We start from the raw sequence: 20,372 nt of genomic DNA on the forward strand, positions 1-20,372 counted from the left end.
TTTGGAAACTTTGAGGGCTTGTGGGAAATCTCAAAATCATTGTCCAAAAAGTACAGTACAGGTGTGTGACCACTTTGAAGAACCTGGAAAGAAAAAATTATTACGATTTAGAAAAATTATGAAAATGGTATATTCTCAGGGATATCAACACATCTTTAACAGTTTTGACAGACTTACATGCTTAAACACGTTCCTCTAAATCAGTAGCCAGACTGTCATCTGTCAGACAAGGTCAGTTGAACCTTCAAATAATCATTTGAGTCTTTAATAACATGAGTATAAAACTATAGTCATGTGTTTATACTCCCTATGATGTTTAGGAAAGTCCTTAAAATGATCATTGTTAATGTGCAAAGTCATACACAACTTACAAACACAAAAATTTCTAAGTTAAAAAAAAAAACTTTTTAAAGAGGGATAATCACATTTAAATTAACTTTAGCTTCGGTTGAAGAGGACTTTATTTGTATACCTTTTTATACATCTTTTCATTTTTATAAACATTAGTGTTCAATGATACTTGTCATTGTCAGATACGCAGCATTGTCTTTCTGGGCCATTAAAAAAAATACAGTACGACTTAAATGAAAAAAACTTAAATGAGACATTTGAAAAATAACTGATCAAAGTTGGAGAACACCTTCAGGCTACATTAGTCGGATAGATTTGAAAATGTATTTTTCTTTTCAAAACGCTCTCCGTCCGACTCCTCACTAGCGTTTTCAAGCGTTTTCTTAAAGTTTCTCATCCACACTAAAATGTCGGAAAACGCTCAATTCAGCGTATGCGTAAACCCTCATAAAAGATCACTGAGATGAGACAGACAACAAGACATTATCACACAATTCTTCTGGCGGGATCATTTGATTTAGCAAAATATCTCACCATTCACTGATGCGTCCAGGTCGCTCTCAGTCACCATTATGTGTTTGGTCTAAAGCGCGACTGCTCTCGTGTTTTGCGAAGGACAGCAATAGCAAATACATTTTCTGTCATCTTTGCAGGACTGTGATATGAAGAGTGAGCAAAATGACATATTTGAGCAACTGTGTGAAGGCACATAACAGGCACAATACCAGTATAAACATGAATATCTATGGGTTCAATATGCGTCACATGACTAAACTTATGTCATCATTTTTAAAAACATCCATTTTCACAGTCCACTTTATAACGCGAAAATGGCGTTTTCACATGTATCCACTTTGGATAGCGTTTTCAAAAAGCTTTGTGTTCGTTGCTAAAAACGCCGTCTCAGTTTGGACAGAAGGCTAAAATCAGAGAGAAAAAGATGCGTTTTCAATCGAAAGCGTATTAGTGTGGACAAGGCCTCAGGCTATGTTTACACGGAAACGATCTGAAGAGAAAACGCAAAAGTGGCGTTGCGTTATCACTTTTTATTCTGCGTTTAGACGAGCGTTATGGTTGGGAAATCCGCGTGCATATGGTGACGCAAAAGTGTGTGAAATTTGATGTAGTATGCACTCCAGGCGGCTAGGTGGCAATGTGAAGCACTGCCACACAACAACACCTATATCTTAGAATGTTTTGTACAACTGTTGAAAAGACTCTTGTATGTTTTTCAGAGCTGCTAGGGCAACTTGAAGGTCCGACGTATGGAAATAATCTGACATGTTGGTTGTTATTTTCCTGTACTAGCGCATACCTGTGACGTAAACGCGTACGCGACGAGAGCCACCGTGAGCAGATTTGCGTTTTTACCGTTTAGACGGGAACGCGACGGTGGAGCGTTTTTAAGATTTCCACTCTGGAGGGTGGTTTCACTTTTTTGCGTTTTTAAGCCCTCAAAACGCCGTTGCCGTGTAAACGAAAGGCACATCCGATAAAATATTTTTACGTTTTCACCCGGATTCGTTCTCGTGTAAACGGGGCCTTAGATACCTCCCAGTTGTTGGTGTTAATCTTGCACCTGGTGCTAATTTCCTTAATTATCTGACAAACCCTGCTTAACTGCACTTTCCAATTTTCAACATTGCAAGATGGCGAGTCGCTCTAAGGTTACTGACAGCAGGTTGTCCAGATAAAGGCCAAAGGGAGAGAAAGAGAGAGACCCTTTCAGCCATCGCAAGAGAAGTTGGTTTTTCCAAATCTGTGATTTCTAGAATACCTCAGCTTCAATAACACTAATTCATCCAAGTTCCCCCAAATGGCTGGTCGTCCATGTAAGACAAATGCATGAGGGGACAGGATAATATGGAGACTCAACACTGGAATCGGTTTAACACCGCTCCTGGAATTGCTCGCCAGTTCAGCGCTGAACAGGGTAAGGATCTGTCTTGGCATACAGCGTCTCGCCGTCTAAGAGAATCAACTCTGCAGTGACCAAGCCATGAATCGAAAGGCTAAGCTAACCTATGGTGAGGAGCATATGTTGTGGACAACTGGTCCAAAGGTCACTGTTCGATGGGGAACATTATAAACTGGGGAAAGACCGAACCCAAAGTGCGTAAATAAGTCAATGAAAGATGGAGGAGGAAGTGTCTACATACATATAACCAATGACGAAAATCAGAGTACAGGGAACATAACGTGGGTTAGGATCTGATGAAATCACTATAAAAACAAACCATCTTGCTTGCTCCTACGCTCTGAAACTATCAAAAGGTCATTAACTTCATCCAGACTCTCCATGAACGGACTCATCTGGAGCCGTAATTGGTGTTATCTTTTCCATCACATAGTTGTTCTCCCTCACAGTCCACACATACTCCTCAAATGTTGGTGGGGCTTTCTTGAGCCATTTAAATGTAATGCTTTTTTGGCAGCTGCCATAAATATTTGTAAAATGCTTTCCCCCTAATCTCTACCAATCAGGAAAATGTTTTCGGTTACCAATACTATATTCGCAGGCGTATTCGTCACCCATTGTAAATTTATTCCACAATCAAACGTATACAATAATGGGGGGCTGCCAAGATAAAGTGAGTGGTATTCGTCTGGTCATGTGATCTGAAAGATAGGACCAGCTTTATGTAGGCCACTACTACTATTACTGTAGTAATAGTTAAGTCTTCAGTGTCACATGATCCTTTATAAATCATTCTAATGATGATTTGATGCTCAAGAAACATCTCTGATTACTATCAATGTCAAAAACAGTTTTTGCTGCTTAATGTGGAAAAAAAAAAGATTCTTTGCTGAATAGAAAGTTCAAAAGAACATAATTTATTCAGTGTAATCTAAAGTATTAGTCATTTCTTAAGGTGTAAAAGGATCGTCATCTAAAACTGACTTGGTGAAACTTTAAAGGAGCTCCAGGATATATTTCACTAATAAATCCTAATCAAAGTTTGTAAAAAGTTCTCCCTGAAATAGCACATACGTATAAGTCAGAATGAACTCAGTCACCCCACTTCAGGCTTTGGGCTCTTTCTGGCTCCTCCTCAGCACTGAGATGTGATCGGCTTGGGGGTTTCTGGAGCCAGATGGTCCTGTGGAAAGCAATCGTGTGAAAAGCAGTGGGGATCTTTGTCCTGGCTTTGATAGTAAAGGACGCCAGGAAAAAAAAGTGCTTAACTGGCACTTTTTTCCTCCTTGCACTTCTCTCCAGGTCTGGGTGTTGGATTTCTATTATGGTTCAGGCTTCCAGCTGGTCCTCGTCATTAGAATGATCTTGACATCATGCCCTGATCTCTCCGCCTTTGGACAACACCCAGACGAGAGAGTTATCTGGATCCAATACGGTTTATCCAATATACATTTCTTAAGATCCAGGCAAATGAGGGTTGAAAGTGTCTCCGAGTGGGTCAACCAAGGACTTACATTGGGTTCTGAGAGATGAACAGGTGGTAAAGCTCAGTGCAAAATGAGAACGGGCATTTACTACTTTGTCTCACAACTCTCCTGAGTTTTGCCTTGCTCTCCATCTCGCTCCTTTTCCTTAGCAGTGTGGTCCAGCATTGGCTTTGAGCGGCATGTGCTGACAGAGAGCAGTACGGGGAGGAGGGATCTCATCTCCACCCCGCTGAAGGCCCCTCGTGAGCAGGCTCCTGTGGAATGCACTGCGTGTGAGTTTTCCGCATGCGTGTGTGTGCGTAAGATTGGTGTGGACGGCAGCCAACTGTATATATGGCCCTTACATTACAGAGGGCACAAGGCAAGACAGGTTATGTGAGGACACACAGATGTGATGCTAGTACAGTCTGGAGTCTTTAAAGGAGAACTCCGGCGCAAAATGAACCTTTGTTCTAATTACACATTGTTACCTAGTCAACCGTTATCTGAGATTTGTTTTCATGATTATCGAATGTAAATAGTTTTATCTCTAAAAACAGTTTAGCCTATAAAGTTAGTATAACGGTAGTATATTGGGCATAGTGTAATGACAAATAAAAATCGCTTGTTAATACCACTAACAAGGCTCAAAATAGCCCCACACTAGCACGGTAGCATAATGAGGGTCCCTACCTTCAAACCGAAGCATTGAGAACTTTGTCAGTGTCCAGACAGTTTAATAAGAAGATATTTTTTACATACTCTCTACCAGTTGATCTACGAACGCCGATCCAAGTGCGCTGGTGAGATGTGAACGAGCTATAAGTTGTGATAAGGTGAGTGCGAACAGCAGATAACAGTTTAATATCTTCTTATTAAACTGTCTGGACACTGACAAAGTTCTCAATGCTTCGGTTTGAAGGTAGGGACCCTCATTATGCTACCGTGTTAGTGTGGGGCTATTTTGAGCCTTGTTAGTGGTATTAACAAGCGATTTTTATTTGTCATTGATCTATGCCCAATATACTACCGTTATACTAGCTTTATAGGCTAAACTGTTTTTAGAGATAAAACTATTTACATTCGATAATCATGAAAACAAATCTCAGATAACGGTTGACTAGGTAACAATGCGTAATAGGACCAAAGGTTCATTTTGCGCCGGAGTTCTCCTTTAAAGGTGGTTTTTCAGGTTCTTTTCAACAGTATTATTGAGTGAACAAAAAGAGTTCCTCCTTCAATTTCAAAATATTTTTTCTCTCCTTGGAATGTCCCACTTACTTCAACATACAAATGTAAGGTAGCAACTCAACTTAAATTTGTAAGTATAAGCAAATCGACTGTGCAAGTCATTTCAACTAACTTTTTTTTTAAAAAGTGCTGTAAAAAAAATTGTCGGTTTAACTTAAATTAAGTTGCCTTAATTTTGAGTTCACTGAAAAGAAAATTTGAGTGAATACAATAAAGGAGATTGGTTTAATCAACAGAAACTCTAAATATTAGGTTATCTGAACCACATTAATGATCTAAGTTGATTTGACAAAAGGAAAAAGGTGTGATAACATCATGAAAAGATTTTTTTTAGTGTAGTTGAAACACGTATAACTTAATGTCCCCCCCTGTAGTCAAAAAATGTATCCCTTTGATCACCAAAATTACATATTTAAATGTTTTTTTCCTTGAAAAAAATTCTTAATGCCTTAAATTAGCTTGAATGTAACTCTACACCCTTGCCTTGCAAATTAGCCCCGCCTCCACTCACTCACACCAGCTCAGAGATCCACTCGTTGACGATCACACGTTGACCTGATTGGTTACAAGGTAGTTTGTGACGTCAGAAACACCAGCGATTTTTGGTTCACTGCAGTTTTAAGAATTAGCAATGGTGATGACTTATGATTTTGCACATGGTTTGTCTTAAAGCATATTAAAAACACCACATAGACATGATATAAACACCATTAAAAGCTTGATTTTCACTACAGGGGGTCTTTAAAAAATGAAGCGGAAATTGGTTACATTATTTTGATGAGTTAGAGTAATATAAAAACATGTTGCCATGATTAATTGACCATATAATTTACAAACCATATAAGTTGCAAAGAGCACAGGTAGAGAATTTAAAGGTGTTGTGTGTAATTTTTTAGTGCTAAAATGACTTTGCACATTCCGGTTTAATATGCTGACAACCATATAAGAAAACCATTTAGAGCTGGATTCCCCTGAAAACATGAAACTGTCTCTGTGGCATATTACGGTGTGCAACAGGGTTTGAGATATGTTTTGTCTTGTTTGGTGGGTGTGTCAAAAATGTCAGCCCAATCAGCAGGAACATGTATAAACCATGCGGTATTAAAGAGACAGCTCGCACAATGGGTCTAAGTAAAGTCGTTTACAAATGTAGCTCGGTATACGCAACAATTGAAGACATTAGAAGACAGGTTTGTCGTAAGAGTTTTATAGTAAAAATATAGCATATCAACAGTGATCAGCAATAATGATAAGCCTAATACTCACAATAAAAATAATAATGTCATCATAACACAGTCTTGGAGGTAAGAAGTGGATTATCCTTCACCTGAAATGTTTGTCTTTTCATCCTGAAATGCAAGGCAAATGTTGGATCACAATAATTAGGAACCACAGTTTCCACAAGTCCCTTCACTCGATTGGGATGTTGTCTTTAACAAATGGCACCGCTACAATGGGCACCGTATAGGGCATTGCTAGATGTTTGCTTAAAAAAAAAGCCCACCCTCAAGTCATTATTTATGACAAGGTCCAAAATATCCATCCAATGGATAAAATGCCTCTAAAGCCAAGCTAGTCCAAAAGAGGGGTTTGATTTGCATGCCGTCTAAGCAGCAGCCTGGTCCAGTGTGGTATAAATGATGGCAGTCTTTGCATGGAAGTCAGTCTGGTGGCTGGAGACGAAACGCTGAAGAGTCTCACCCTGCTTCTCCATATGGAGCCAGTTAGAGACTCTGAAAAAGCATTCAGCCCCTAAATTACACACGCTCTGCCAAGAGCAAACGTAACTAGTGCATTCATCAACCCACTTGGAGAGAGAAAAGGATGAGGAAAAAAAGAGAAGCAGATGTAGCGGACGGTTGTGTGAAGAGAGATGAGGCGTCTCAGACTGCTGTCCTCAAATGACTCCCCACTGGTGTGACGATCACCCGACTGGATGGGAAAGAACTCTTGGAGTCTTGGATATATTGACATGTTTCCAATTATTCCAAAGAAATAGTTTACCCAAAAATAAAAAATAAAATCTGTCATCACTCTCTGTCTTAATGTTATTCCAAACGTGTATGGTTTCTTTTTTTCCCATGAAACGAAAATGAGTTATTTCGCAGAATGTCTAAGCTGCTCTTATACATCAAATTTAAGTGAATGGTCAGGTAACAAAAAATACAATACAAGTACCATAAAAATAGACCATAATTATACAAAAGTTATTTGTTGAAAATACTCAAAAGTAGGATCACTCATGTAAAATGAGAGTGAGGCACCATGTTTGTACCACCAAGTAGGCTACAAATGAGATTTGAACGCTAAAGTGGTGAATTTCCAGTGAATAGATAATTTCATTTCAATCTCCTCCCACAAACCTATCATATGATTTAGCTTTATAAGAGTGCTTATAAGCGCTACTCTTTTTTATGCTTTAAAGCATGTGGTTCTCAACTGGTTTGGCCATGGTGGTCATAAGCCGCGACCCACATTTTTAGGTATTTGAATCAAGTAGCCTATTATTTCTCAAAAATGGTTGAAACACACAATACGTCCCACATTACTGAACATAGGCTACACGAAAGAGTATTTCACTAACACTGATAAATAACAGTCGCAAAATAGTTTTGTAAATACAATACATTTAGTAAGTTGGTATGAGCCACCACAGTCATCAACAATATAAAAAAGAACACAAAGTGAAAATGACTGATAGTTTTGGTTTAAGGTCATGGAAACTAGTCATCATGCTAAATGCACAATACTAACATAAAGTGTTAATAAAACATGTAGGGCCTACTGATCCTGATTAACATATATAATACCTGCATGCAAATTCTTCCCCGACAACATATGACTACCAGTTACACAATTTATTGCTACTTTTTGCTAATGATTACTAATTGATAACGTAAGACGTTGCATGTGATACACAAGCGCGCCTCCGCATTTGCGCGTGCAATTAAAGATAGCCTACGTACCGCGAGCGAGCACAGTTCGGCTGACATGAGGAAAGTTTGTTTTTCTGAGGTGAGAGACTTTTTATTTCTTCACAATTTACAAATATAACGTTAGAATAATGAGACTGACATAGAGACTTGACAACATTTCATCTGGCAGCACATACTGAATCAAGACGACGCGTGTTTTCTCAGACACTCTTTTCCTAAACTGTCTGACAGAAAATTCAGCAGCTTTCGCGCACTTCATTCAAAATAAAAGTCTCACATCAGTAAAACGTTCAGAATTACGTCGTCGTTGTTTATTTGACTACTCTGCGACCCACTCAAAACGGTCTTACGACTCACCAGTTGAGAAGCATGTTTTATTTTTTTGGGAACTTGACAACCCATGTCCCCATTCACTTAGCTACAGAGGAAAGTGCAGCTTGGACATTCTGCAAAACTTTGTGATTTATGGAAGAAAGAAAGTCAAACATGAGAATGAGTAAATGATGACAGTAACATTTTTAGGTGATCTTTCCCTTGCTGGTGAGAAAGTGGTTTTGCAGTAACCCATTCCAAATCACCTCCCACTGTTTCAGCTCCTTAAGGGAGAATATTTGGCTGTTAGCAACTTGTCAAAGTGAGAGCTAAACAGAATAAGATATCTAAATATCACACATCACACAGCTACCCATCAGCACTGTTTGAGCTTATACGGTGAGGTCGAAATGGTCCGCCATAGTGTGCTGTTGGAGTTTTTGTAGCCAAAATCCAGTTCCATCGTCCTGAAGTCAACAGTTTTTTGGGGTTTTTGGTTAAATGGCTGAAATAAGGTCTCTGGTGAACACAAGCTCAAGATATTTTCATGTTTTATTCGATGACATAAAATACATCAGTTGTAATCATTTTTAAAAGCTTTTTTCTTGCCTCCACCATCACTATAGGGCTGGATCCGAAATCACTTCAACTAAGGTGAGAACAGCAGTATGTCCGAATTCACAGTAGGTGAAAAACTACCGGATGACCCACTACTTCTGGTGAGATCCTGAAGTGTGCATACGATGGACACTTTACTATCCCATGAGGCCACGGGACAGGATTTGTGACTGGTAGTGATGCGACACAACTGAAGCTGGTAGGTCACATGATAATGACAACATGATCAGTGTAAAACATACTTTTTAATGGCCATGAAGTAAGTACAGAAGTACCTAGTAGGCTATGTGATTTCAGATGCAGCATAGTATGGTTTGCATGAGGGAGTTTACATTTTCTTCAAAAAAAGATTTTTGTTTTTGTATACAGTAGTCAACATTTGAACCTTACATCAAAGTTGTTAAACATGAATTTTAAACAATACGTCTTGTTCTTGTCTTAGGATAACTTCAAATGTTGACTACTGTATGTATATTTTATTTCTTGAGCACCTTCTTGAGTCATCTTTTAATATGCATTAAAAGGTTTATATGTATCAGTTTAAATGAGCATTAAAGGGGTCATCGGATGCAAATTCACTTTTATATGGTGTTTGCATATAAATGTGTCTTTGCAGTGTGTGGACACAACCACCATACAATGAGAAAAAACGCTGACGGACTGTCCCGTATTAGCATATTTCCGCCCTCAACCATTTGTATACTGTCCACCAAGGCAGCATTTTCGTGTCTTGTATCGAAAGCCCTCATGGAAGAGTAGGGTGGGGTGAGCAGTTGCTCATTATCATTTAAAGAGACATGATGCACCGAAACGGGTCACTGTGAACAGAGCTGTTTTTGAGGAGGTAAAAAGGGGTTTGTTTTACACAACCATTGAGGGATTTTAACCAAAGTATGTTACAAACTTTACATGAAGACCCTAAAGAATCGTACCAACTTGTGGAAAATGGGAATCTGATGACCTCTTTAAAAATCAGCACAAAAATAAACAATCCCACATCAATAAAAAAGGTTCAAGGGTGTAAACCGGTCTTTTGTGTGAGAGATTATTATTATGATTTTTTTTTGCACAAAAAAAATGTTTCTATCTACCTGACTCTTTCTTTTGTCATGGTGTGGCACAAGAACTTTGGTTCTCTTATGGGAAGTGCATGAGGCTGTGCAGGCAGAGTCTCATGGTTGATCATAACATGGTATTTTGAAAGTGCCACCGCGCTATAACTTAATCTGTTTCCTCTTTTGAAGACTGTGCGGTTAGGAGACTCCTGTCGAATTTCCAGTCAGCACCTCATGTTACATGAACACGACAGCAAAACTAACGACAACAAAGGTTTTTTTTTTTTTTACCTGTACTACTTAAAACAAGTTAATCAAGTTAAAATAGGTGATTTAAAATAGAATTCATTTTCGGGAACCTCTGCATGTGTGAGTCACTCTTTTACATGTGCTGGTGATATTTCATCACTTTGAAATGATGCAGCATTTCTGCATAATCTAAGAAAGACCAGTTCCAAAGAAGGTCATGGAGTTTACACTGGGGAAGTGAAAGATATCTGGCCGCATGCTAATAAGCCATGTCATGAAACTGCACAGGTGGCTAGTCTGTATGACTGAAGCGTAGAATTATTTCACCTCATCGGCAATGGTTTCAGAAAATATTGGTATGGTTATAAATATTGAACGGTTTGATCTCAGTCTCAGATACACAATGTGTTTTATAAAAAATAAAATGGATTTGGTCAATCTTGTGGCTGTGATTCTGAAAACTGGTCTAATTAAACAAATCAATATTCATTATAAATAATATAATTAAGATTGATATTTTAACATTAATTTAGTGTGATTATTGATTTAAAAACACACAAAAATATATTAACCATGCCCGCTTGGTGTTCATAAATTCTGTTATAATGGATTTTCCAACCAGAATACCGCCTTCATGTTTTTTCTTACAATAAATACAATGATATATAATATGGTTTAGACATGCATCTTCTGATGCTACTTGGACACATCTTCATTGATAAACCCAGGGTCATATGGTGTGTCGGGCCTTTAATCGTCATACACCCTTTCCTGGGCGACCGGCAGAGAGATTGTCTGTTTGAACAAGCTTGTGTGGAATGGAGCCACAGGTGTTTGTGCCACAAGGTCTCCTCTGCTTTCCCTTGCTTCGCAGATCAGCTGTGTCAATTCTCCTGTGTGCTCCAGGCATCGGGTCACTCCTGGGATTACCCCCTTCTGTACTGAGGTCTCTATGTTTGTATTCTTCAAGAGGAACCAGTTAGACGCTGCTCCATATTCTTGAAAACGATTTTCCCTTCATCGCTGAGCAGCGAGATGATGCGACACTGTTCATTGTTGCTTGAATAATCTTCTTTCGGTATCCATACACTCTCTGCTTGCCTCCACTGAGCAGCAACCTTTCCTCTTCGCCAGATCACCTTCCATAGTCGTCAGGGACGTGCACAGACATTTTGAGGGGCAGGGAAAAAGGGCACCTCTCATAATTAGGTTTTTTAAAAACTTTTTTTAAACAAAAGTATATATATTAACACAACTATGATTTTTTAAAAAATGTACCGTATTAAAAAAGTTAATTAATTTTATCTTCCTCAAACTCACGCAATTGTTTCATTTTCAAAAGATGTCTACAAAATAATCAGTTCACACAGAAACCTTGGTCTCCTTAGTATTCATAGGTTTATAGAGCAGCAAAGGAAACCATGCCACAATGTGCATGTTTTCTATGCTAGTTTCAATCAAGTATATATTTGATACACCTGATGGTGACATGGACTTAGTTTCACATTTGAGGTAGGACTGTATCATCATCATCATCATCATCATCATCATCATCATCATCATCAAATAAAACCGTCAAAATCCACATTTAGATGGAGTTTGTTTTAAACCTACTATCCTCCATCTGTTTGCATCTGTAGATTTCTTCTAAATTCACCAATTTAGATGTCTACATTTCAGGGGGAAAGACTCTTGATGTAGGCCTATGTAAGTCATTAATTTTAATAATAAGAATTTTAGGCCATAAAAAGTCCGGATTTTCCATACAAGGTCATAAATTGCATTTAGCCACGTCTTAAATTGATATGCTCATTCATTCATTCATTATCGCGATATAATTGTTCTCGATAAAACGATATCAAGTTTGAGTCAATATCGTCAATACTCAATATCACTATCGAGTTCGATAAATGGTCCATAATGTTTATGTGCCCAAAGCGGAACGAAACTCATTTGAACCGCACGCGCCTCACGGACTGTTTATCCGCTCGGCTCAAAGTCCAAACGGCAGCGCGGATAAAAACCTGTGCGTAATGACGTCACATGCTGTTTTGCGATCAAATTGGTATATCGAATTGATTTGAGACATGTTAAGGTGTTTCCATTCATTTTCTCACCGAATTGCACAACATTCAAGCCAATATTTGCGAACAAAGTTTAACTAGGAAAAATGGATCGCACCATAATAATGTTTCCATCCGCGTTTATCGCATAAGCCGTATATCGATCAAGATAAAATCCGATGAGACCGATCGTATTTCATTTGAGTCGATATTCATGAAATTCAATCGAATTTTCCTGTTTCCATAAGGCATTTTTCATTCGATATCACTTAATGCGGATAAAAACGTGTGGATGGAAACATAGCTAGAGAGGGAGCGCTTCAGAACTCCTGACCTGATATTTAGATCCACTATTCAATAAATATATTTGTTTGACAGGGAAGCTGTGCGCAAACAGGAATATATATTATTTTTCAATTTTTAAATAAAAAAAAGCACCCCAGAAAAAAGGGCACTTTCTCTCCAGGAAGCCGGGGTTAGGTGTCTTGCTCATGGACACCTCGACACTTCGTTAGGTGCGACCGGGGATTGAACCACCAACCTTCAACCTTCAACCTTCAACCTTCGATCGATTAATTGTCGATAATACATTTAGTCGATAAAACCTATGGATCATCGATTTAGCAGGTTCATGCAAGCTCAACCGCGAAACATGTAAAGCAGACTCGAGGAAAAATGTAGCGTGCGCGCCGGAGTTATGTTTGGGACCATTTTTTTGTGTGCAAATGTAAGTTGTAATATTGTGTTTATTTTGTGTAGGCCTATATCTACTATATCTGATTTATCTAATAAAGGATGCATTTGGTTAAAAATTAATGCTGTAGTAAAGCGATCGATCATGGGAATTTGTGTAAATTGAATTTATCTGAACCCTAATATACTGTGTATATACAGTGTATATATATATATATATATATACAAAAGAGTGATGGATGGCACAAAAACACACACTTTAAAAACAAACAGAAATGACCATATCTAAAACTCAGCTAAAATAAGTTGTTTCTTTCTCACACAGACAGTAATTGTCACTCCAAAGTTGCGTTTTAATATGATGGCGAGCTGCACACAATTAGGAGGTAGAGGAGGAAGTGGGTTCTGCACGGGTGCCGCGAACTGATGATTACACGCGAGGAACGGGACTGATGGGTGGTGCCGTGATGATATCCAGTGCCTGTCTCATGACTTGCTTCCCTGTATTTTACAGAAAAACACATTGGTACACTCATGCTGCCCATGTTGCATGGCTTTCAAAGTAGCGAGAGTCGTCTGAATTGCTTTACCATACCATCCCATTGCTTTATTGGATTTGTGGATTTTATTGTATTCAAGTCAAGTCACCTTTATTTATATAGCGCTTTATAAAATACAGATTATTTCACAGCAGCTTTACAGTGATAACAGGAAAATGAATCAATGGTCCAAACAGTTCATTTTAACTGTACAGCAGCTCATTGTTCAGCTGAAGTCAGTTCAGTGTTGATTTAGCTCTGTTGTAAAGATCGTCAAATATTTAATTAGTTAATTTCATCTAGAAAGCAGTTCTGCTGAAAACGGTGATGTCGTCCAGTTCAGGTCAGTTATCATCCAATAGTGTCAGTGCAGCAGTCACATCAATAATATTGTTGAATATTACAGTTTTTCTCAGTCGTTTTGGTACATTTCCCGAATCATTCTTAACATTTGCAAACCTGCAATGTTATTTCTCTAAACAATTCGTACAAACAGCACCACACAATGGACTACCTGCAAAAGCCTGTAACTTGCTCAAAACTCTTAGTTCATCTAAAAATAGTTATATTAACGAACATATCAGTGCCATCGAAATGACAAGTCATTGTTCTCAAACAAGTTAGTCAAAAATTTTAGCCACGTTGTCAATATAACTGTACTCTGTCATTATATTCAGATGTAAACTATGGCTATATGATTATGACAGTATTATAGTACCGGTATACGGTGCACATTGTTGAAATACACACCTTTTCTGTCTACGAAATGCTTGAATGATTGAGAAAACGGTTGTTCTCCCAACATTTGGCTGCACATTTTGACCTGCCTTAGCCATTTTAAGGTCATGATTGAGAATATGGTCCATATAATAGTAGTCTATTTCATCAGAAACATGCCTATGTCTTTTGCCTTATCTACCTCTTCTGCTCTTTTGCCTCCCTACCCTTCCACCGCACATCATTACCCCGCTTTTTTCCCGACTGTTGACCCTGTTTGTTTTCTTGTTGTTCTTCCATTGTAAAAAATGGCAACTCAGTGTTGTGCTCTGTGTACATGTGCTTTCTAGTTGAAGATTCATGACATGCATATCTGAGCTATGGTTGATCATTGGTTGATCGATCTAATTCTTTACATTCCCCCTTCATTAGTGAAAGTCTAAATTCACCTGCACAATTAATCAATTCAGGACACATTTACAAAAAAAGTCTATGAGAAATGTATAAAATATACTTGAAGCATTATGACAACTAGTTTTGTCATAATTTATTTTTTTGCACTTGTAAGGAACTAATGCCTAGATGTTTTGGGGGGTAACACATCACTGAACCAGTATAATATATTTTGAGCAACATGACATTAGTAATTGATACTGTAGGAAACAGCAGACAACTGTTCATTTGCATTATTCATAAATTATTCACTGGTGATGATAGTATTTGTTTACTGCTTCTAAATTATTGTTAAATAAAACACTCACAACTCAATTCGGGTGGCAAATAATTGTCATGGAATAATGTCACAATGCAAAAAATAGGATTATGTTACTTTGCAAATGAAAATTATTTAATGTTTAAATAATTATGGCTGTAACTCAGGTGGCATCATTTCCACCACACTAAAAAATTCTGGCTCAAAAAAAAGTTTTCACAAAAGTTAGTGACAACTAGGTAACAATGGTGTGAAGAGCATTTCCATTTACTCAAGAAACATTTATCCAAACCAACCCAAATTGCTTTCAAGCTATACAAGTTCATCCATTCCCTGTGAATCGAACCCATGGCTAGCACCATTGTCTACTGTTTGAGCTACAGGAATGCTTTTACCATGATCATTATTTCCTACATTGCAAGCAAAATGTTTATAGGTTTTTTTTTATATATATATATTTTGCCCAACAGATATATCAGTGTATCACTAATTAGTATTATAATGTATATCAGCCACCCTGTTCTCATCTGCCAATGGGAAAGAACAACAGAAACATCCAAGAACACGCATCAATAGGGGGAAAAAAGATATAAACACTGTAGTACTTGTAAATCAAACAACCAAAGCTGATGGCGCAAACATTCATTTCCCATCTGGAGCGTTTGCCATCTTTGACCACCGATGTTTGTGATCGTGGCACGGCGTTCTCAGTTCTTAGATATTAATGAGTGTAATGGCGTCTGTTCTGCCTGCTGACCTCCAGTGTTTGTTTTCGTATTAATCGGGAACACATGGCGTTACCTGAACCCTTTCTTCACACTCCAACATGCCACGTGGGTGGCAAAGGATTGAAAACAACACCTCGTAGCACAGCGAAAACAACCGTGTGTGTGAGTGTGTTTCCTTCCCCTGCTTTGTTACTTTACTCCTGCACGCTCCATTCAGTAAGGCTCTCGAGCCACACTCTTGAAATAACAAGCGTGTTTGCTAATAACACATTTATTTACCGTACTGTAAAGGATATAACTTTCACCACGCCACTCTGCTCTCACGAAAGCCTTTGTCGACAGCCAAACATGTTATTTCCAGTTTTGCGTTAATGCTAAATATTTGCATTCTAAGCCAATGACCAAACTTGGAAAACTACCATAAAGTTCAACAACTGTTTTTAATTAGTGTTACACATTTAGCAGAGCTTTTTTGATAGGGCTTTTTGCATGTTTAAACGCCATAATAACTTTAACGTTCAATGTGGATGAAAAGGTTGTCTTTATTTTGTATATTATTTGCTATTTTGTCATTTGATATTCCGAGGACAATCTTGTTTTTGTTCTTTAGTCTTTGTAAAATACAGATGGGCCTTTTCAAAGACAAAATGTGTACGCTACAAACATTAATCTCTGTTATAATACACAATTTAGAGCCAGTTAGACTGGCGGACTGGAAGCATCAGATGAGTATTTTTGGCAGAGAAGAAATGATTTGTTTGGACGGCTCATTAAAATGGTTTATTTGAGTCATCGCGCAATAGTGTTCCCAGAAGTCCGGTATTTTTACATGTTATTCATTCATTTATTTGTGTAGTGGAATTAATATTTTGTTAAAGGTACACTATGATATCATACCTCACATAAATAAAATTCACTACTAGGTTTAAGAGATTTGACCAGTTTAGATGGAAAGGGTCTCAAGCTGACTAGCTGAACACGTTACTGTAGCTTTACCCATTAATAGACACGGTAGTTCCTTGAAAATAAATTCCAGCACAGCGATACAACAATAATGAAAGCCATAAGGAAATGACCCTTCACAATATATAATGCTTTACAATCGACTCTGTTAGAGAGCTACATTTGGCAATTAATCTGTTCAATATAACTCACCTGTCCTGTCCATCTCTTTTACATTTCAAACCCCTCAGTTCTCTCCATCTCTGAAAAAGCCAAGTCAATGTTGATTCATGTTTTATTACGAGCTCTGTCTCGTTCTCTTTTTACCAGCAGAATCTCCATTGTTCGGCTTTTGTTTAAAACAGGAGATTCTCTGGAGGTTTGAAATGTAGCTCTGTGAACCTTTATCGCTCGCTCCTCTGCACACCAGACATGCGTCAAAGTAGCCGGAGCAACTTTTCACTGTTTACGGATATGACGAGACGCACAGGCGAGTGTATGCAATTTCCTGTGATCTCGACACGTCTAAAATATAAACACTTATAATAATAGTCTTACCATAGTGAATCAGGGTAAGACAAAAACAAGTTATAGAAGAAGGAATGATGATGTATCACATTTAAATTTAGTTAAAAAAAAAGTTCCTTTTTAAATACTGCTGTTTATGACCATGCTTTTAATTACGTTTTTTTGTCAAAAGTTGCGTTGTTCATGATCCCAGCATGTCACCCACACAGTAAAGCTTTGCGAATCAGTTCTGGTATGTGTACTAACCAAACATGGCATTTGAATTCTGGGAACTAATGTCCCTTATGAAAAAGATGAATTGCTTAATTTAATTGAATGTGCACTTGAAGTGTACACCTGAAGTACACTGAAGATAGTTCACCCAAAAATAAAAATAACCCCATATGATTTACTCACCCTCAAGCCATCCTAGGTGTATATGACTTTCTAATTTCACATGAACACAATCGGAGTTATATTAAAAAAATATCCTGGGTCTTCCAATGGCAGTGAATTGAAGATGAGATTTTGAAGCCCAAAAAAGTGCATCCATCCATCCATCCATCATAAAAGTGCTCCACACGTCTCCGGGGGTTAATAAAGGCCTTCTGAGGCGAAGCGATGCGTTTGTGTAGGAAAAACATACATATTTAAAACTTTAAAAACTAAAATAACTAGCTTCCGGCTACAATATACACATTATTTCTATATGTACCCAATTTTTCCTGCCCCTTCTTAAAGGGATAGTTCAGCCCAAAATGGTAATTGTCAATAATTACCCACCCTCATGTTGTTCCAACCCCGTAAGACTTTCGTTCATCTTCGGGACACAAATTAAGATATTTTTTATTAAATCTGAGAGCTGGATCACTCCTCCATAGGCTTCTAAAGGATCGAAACTGAATCTTAATTTGTGTTCCGAAGATGAACGAAAGTCTTACGGGGTTGGAACAACATGAGGGCGAGGAATTACTGACAGAGTTTCGATTTGGGCTGAACTATCCCTTTAAAGGTGTTGCTTGTGCTCACTGTGGAAAAGCCCCGCCCCACATGCTGACGGGATTAGTTACATGTTTGTGACTGGAGGAAACGGGCGATCTCAAACCGCGTTTGTGAGACTGTCTTTGGTACACTGCAGTTTTAAGGAGAAAATACTTGCTTGCACATGTTTTGTCTTAAAGCATATTAAAAACACCACATAGACATACACATTAAAAACTTTCTTTAAGAAAAGTTTATTATTTAAGTAATAAGTACTCTTTAAAAGAGGGATGTACTAGACGCATACTGTACCTCTGAGAACTGCATTTACTTTAAATAAATCAAGAAACGTGCAGTTTTGAAACGATATGAAAGTGATATGTTTCTGCAGGTTTGGGTTAAGTCTGGGTGTTTTAAATACAAGCGAATGAGTTGTAAACGAATAGCTGATCACCAATGAGAATTTGAATTTGTCTAATGCACAACAAAAGGAGAGAAAGACAGAGCACAGGGCCAAACAATTAATCCTGGAGAAATATGTTATGTTGGCTCCATCTCGGCCCATCTGCTGTGAGTCTCTGCCTCCTCAGCAGATTTCTGGAGCGAAGAGAAATAAGCTTTGAGTCGCCCACTACTGAGACACACACAGGTGCTTCAAGACTAGAGCTTGAGAAACTGTACCAACACTTGACCAAACCTGATACATCGTTTTTCAGCACTAGAATTACTCAAATGTATCAGAGAAGCAAAAGCCATGACCTAAGCCTGTCACAGCAGCTGAACATTCTTGTTACCCAGCACGTTTGAGCTTCCGCAAGAACCAATCAGGTTAATTCTTGTGTTACACAGCACGTGTGAACCAATCAGGTTCTTTCTTGTGTTACCCAGCACGTTTCAGCTTCCGCAAGAACCAATCAGGTTCATGCTTGTTACGCAGCACGTGTGAACCAATCAGGTTCATTCTTGTGTTACACAGCACGTTTGAACCAATCAGGTTCATTCTTGTTACCCAGCACGTTTGAGCTTCCGCAAGAACCAATCAGGTTCATTCTTGTGTTACGCAGCACGTGTGAACCAATCAGGTTCATTCTTGTGTTACGCAGCACGTTTCAGCTTCCGCAAGAACCAATCAGGTTCATTCTTGTTACGCAGCACGTGTGAACCAATCAGGTTCATTCTTGTGTTACGCAGCACGTGTGAACCAATCAGGTTCATTCTTGTGTTACCCAGCACGTTTCAGCTTCCGCAAGAACCAATCAGGTTCATTCTTGTGTTACGCAGCACGTGTGAACCAATCAGGTTCATTCTTGTGTTACCCAGCACGTTTCAGCTTCCGCAAGAACCAATCAGGTTCATTCTTGTTACGCAGCACGTGTGAACCAATCAGGTTCATTCTTGTGTTACGCAGCACGTGTGAACCAATCAGGTTCATTCTTGTGTTACCCAGCACGTTTCAGCTTCCGCAAAAACCAATCAGGTTCATTCTTGTGTTACCCAGCACGTTTCAGCTTCCGCAAGAACCAATCAGGTTCATTCTTGTTACGCAGCACGTGTGAACCAATCAGGTTCTTTCTTGTGTTACCCAGCACGTTTCAGCTTCCGCAAGAACCAATCAGGTTCATTCTTGTGTTACCCAGCACGTTTCAGCTTCCGCAAGAACCAATCAGGTTCATTCTTGTTACGCAGCACGTGTGAACCAATCAGGTTCTTTCTTGTGTTACCCAGCACGTTTCAGCTTCCGCAAGAACCAATCAGGTTCATTCTTGTTACGCAGCACGTGTGAACCAATCAGGTTTATTCTTGTGTTACCCAGCACGTTTGAGCTTCCGCAAGAACCAATCAGGTTCATTCTTGTGTTACGCAGCACATGTGAACCAATCAGGTTCATTCTTGTGTTACCCAGCACGTTTGAGCTTCCGCAAGAACCAATCAGGTTCATTCTTGTGTTACACAGCACGTGTGAACCAATCAGGTTCATTCTTGTTACCCAGCACGTTTCAGCTTCCGCAAGAACCAATTAGGTTCATTCTTGTGTTACGCAGCACGTGTGAACCAATCAGGTTCATTCTTGTGTTACCCAGCACGTTTGAGCTTCCGCAAGAACCAATCAGGTTCATTCTTGTGTTACGCAGCACGTGTGAACCAATCAGGTTCATTCTTGTTACCCAGCACGTTTGAGCTTCCGCAAGAACCAATCAGGTTCATTCTTGTTACGCAGCACGTGTGAACCAATCAGGTTCATTCTTGTGTTACCCAGCACGTTTCAGCTTCCACAAGAACCAATCAGGTTCATTCTTGTTACGCAGCACGTGTGAACCAATCAGGTTCATTCTT

The sequence above is a fragment of the Rhinichthys klamathensis genome, unplaced genomic scaffold (genome assembly GCF_029890125.1).
Source record: "Rhinichthys klamathensis goyatoka isolate OS25496 unplaced genomic scaffold, OSU_Roscu_1.1 h1tg000243l_1, whole genome shotgun sequence".
Lineage (NCBI taxonomy): Eukaryota > Metazoa > Chordata > Actinopteri > Cypriniformes > Leuciscidae > Rhinichthys > Rhinichthys klamathensis.